A 3,765-nucleotide genomic window follows, 5' to 3' on the forward strand; every position below is an offset into this window, starting at 1 on the left:
CACACACACACACACACACACACACCCACACACACACACACACACACACACCAGTTCATTTCAAGGTTCTATTAGATGCAGAATGTTATTATTGTAAAGATAATGGAAAGAAACCTATACCTAACTATTATAAAATTTTTTAAAGTCAAGTGACACTTTAATGGTGTGAGGTGAGAAGGGCACTGCACACCCTGAAAAATGGGTACATCCCCCATCTGCTGCATTAAATTGGTTGAAGAAATAGATGAGAATTACTGTAAATGAGCACTGGGATATTTGTGTACTGACAAAAACAACAGGCAATAGAGCTACACTTTATGTTGGTCAATACAATGACTTTCCTCTTTCCTCCTTATATATATATATATATATATATATATATATACAGTATATATAAGGATTTATCTGGATTACTCTGTTTGCTTCAGCTCTGAACTCTGTCATTGCTTGGACTGTTTATTGTGTTTGACCTCATGCATGTTTTTTTTTGTGGATTATCCCTTCTAATAAACTACTGCACTTTGATTCTCAGCCTTTATGTCCCCTTGCAGTTTTGTGACATATGTATTCTGTTTTAGTTATGTTAGTAAATCAACTTAAACTAAATTAAAATGAGAAATGTAACCTTGGTAACAAGCTGAAAAGTTTTTATATACATTATTTTTATTTAATGTTTTTATATTATATAACAACCCTGGCCCGCCCTGTCCTGGTTTAATCCTTGTTAATGACTTATGTCCTTTATGAAAGGTCCATCAACATTTTTTAATCCAGACTTACAAGACCATAGACGTTGTTCTAATATTTCAGTGTCACATGTGAGTGTTTGTCTTCTGTCATTCCCTGTGTCATTAGAACCGGAATGATCAGTGTTCATCCAGACACTACTGTACAGCTTTAAAAATATTTTGTCATCTGGAAAGGCTAGTTACTGTGTGACATTAACCTTTAACTGAAGAAATCAGGTTCTGCAGCAATATTTTTTTGTTTGTGCGCACAAAACTATTTGGTGAAAGTAAGGGCGTAGTTTTGGTTTGAACTTTTAGTGGAGTCCCTGGTCATGCTCCCTCATAAGGTTTATTTATTTTTTTCTTTGCTTATATGTTTATTTTTGTAAAATGGTCTTTTGTGCTATCATCCACACATGTGAAGTAGATTGATAACATAACTGCAATAAAGTAATAGTGTAGTTAAGAATTACTTGTTTACATAGGATAGGATATATATTGCATTTTCCATCATCATTAGAACCTGTTTTACACATGGCTCTCGATTCTGAGTTGTACTTGCTCTTATGAAAAAGTACCATAGTTCTTACCACCATTTGTTATAATAAGGCTAGACTATTAAGCACTACCAGGCCAATTTTTTTAATGAATCTATATTACATTTGTTATAAAAAAAACAAAAAAAACAACAGCCTGCACATTTAGAAACAATAGCTACAACATGCCACAGTTGTAATATAAATCTATAGGGAAAGCTGCAGTACGTAACTTTTGGCGCTCTAGCGGTTAATAAACAGAACTGCGTGCGTCTTGCGGAAGAACATCGTAGCCGGAGCTACTTCTCTCTGTTTATGTCTATGGCGAATCACGCAGGTACTGGGCTACTCCGCAGCGGTACCTACCCAAACCAGTCTAAATAGTCCGAATATAAACACCTATTATAGCTGTACCGTATTGATTCTGGACAAGCCAAAAAGTTAGCTCTTATAAAAGTCGCGATTTAAATAATTAATTAATAGCCTGATTCTAGGTTTCCATTTACCATGGTATAAATATTGGGGAGCAAACTATGCCCCTGGGTGAAAGCAATCCAGCTTGATAAACAAAACAGCTTGAAAACAATCCAGGACATGTGCCATTGGCAGAGTTCAGAGGAAAGCGCCAGATAGCCTAAAGCAGGGTTCCTCAAATCTAGCCCTGGAGGGCCAATGCGCTGCAGAGTTTAGCTCCAACCCTGATCAAACTCACCTACCTGTGATTTTCTAATGATCCTGAAGTCATTGATTAGCTTGCTCAGGTGTGTTTGATTAGGGTTAGAGCTAAACTCTACAGCAGGGGTGTCCAAACTCGGTCCTGGAGGGCTGGTGTCCAGAAGATTTTAGCTCCAACCCCAATTAAACACACCTGAACCAGCTAATCAAGCTCTTACTAGGCATACTAGAAACTTAAAGGCAGGTGTGTTGAGGCAAGTTGGAGCTAAACTCTGCAGGACACCGGCCCTCCAGGCCCGAGTTTGGACAGCCCTGCTCTACACGAAAGTGGATCTCGTGGCCCAGATTTGAGGATCCCTGGCCTAAAGGTTGTTTAGCATTCCAGACATTGCTCATCATAAAATGGGTGGACTCTGCGGGAAGGACATTATCTCTTATAAGTGAACAAATAATTGTATTCTCATTTGTTATGTCTGTGTTTCTCTCTCTCTCTCTCGCTCGCTCGCTCGCTCGCTCGCTCGCTCGCTCTCTCGTTGTTTGGTATTGGCTCATTCCACTGTTGATGGTCACACCTCTCCTCCAGCAGTGGCCCAGTGCCAACAGTAATAAAACAGGATTCCAAGCCAACTGAGCAGAATTCTTTTCAGATTCCTTTTAAAATGTTCATGTACTCACAGAATACACACTGAATCATTCTCTGATATACTGTGGGGTCAAAAATGTATTAAGTAGAATGTCTCTATCACTATTAAATATTTGCACGGAAAAAAAGATGCAATGAATGTAAATGCTGGCTGAGATTAAAATTCTGCTAAACTTTTTCTTTTGTGTCATGGAGCAAAAATTTCATTTTAAGGGGAGCTATTTTCTATTTTACTTTTTAATTGAAACTTTTAAGTTACATTTTTTTAAACAAAATTTGTTATGAAAAAGAAGTTATTAAAATGGGATAAAACAGTATGCTTTTTTTAATGTACTTAGTGTTCAGTTACCATTTTCTGTTTTTATGGTAACAAAAAAGTTAACATTTTTAGACTGGACTGCTTCAGTGGTTTTACAGCACTAGTCAATGTCAAAATGATTGAGATGAGATCAAAAATAAACATATAAATAAAAACAGAACACGAACATGAATTCCAGTGTGGCTTTTTAATCATAAAGGTGAAAGAGTGCAAGATATTGGCTATAGCTAAACATCTAACATCTGACAGCTGTGTTATGATAGAAATGTTAAACCACAGACAGTAATAACACAGACATTTTTTTAAACGATTTTAAATTTAAAATATCATTTATGTGATTCATCATTTGTAATTGAGTGTGACAAGAAAAGAAACATTAACAGCATGCGGCATATGATTAAAGGTGAATGTGTGCATAATAAAAATAAATGAATAAATAAATATTATTTGCAAATAGTTTAAAGCATTTGTGGGTGGTTCATAGTCAGGGACAGACCATTTTGGCGTGACTGCAGTCATTTAGTGCATGACACAGCATTCCAAAAAGTGGCGCTCAAGTTAAAAGAAGTTCAACTTTTAAAAAATACTTCTCAAAACCTCATGTTTTTTTATTCCACTACCCTGCCTCTCATGTTTTTAAACTAAATAAATAAATGTAAACTGTAAGCTGCAAGTATATAACGAAGGGAGAACTAGAACCAGAGGTGTAAAGTATTGGAGTAAATGTAATTAGTTACTGTACTTGAGTATCTTTTCGGGTACTTTGTAGTTGTACTGAGTATCAAAGATACTAGCAACTTTTACTCTTTACTTCACTACATTTTTGAATGAGTATCTGTACTCTTTACTCCACTACATTTGAAA

This window comes from Sinocyclocheilus anshuiensis, unplaced genomic scaffold (genome assembly GCF_001515605.1).
Source record: "Sinocyclocheilus anshuiensis isolate Anshui unplaced genomic scaffold, SAMN03320099.WGS_v1.1 scaffold287, whole genome shotgun sequence".
NCBI classification, from domain to species: domain Eukaryota; kingdom Metazoa; phylum Chordata; class Actinopteri; order Cypriniformes; family Cyprinidae; genus Sinocyclocheilus; species Sinocyclocheilus anshuiensis.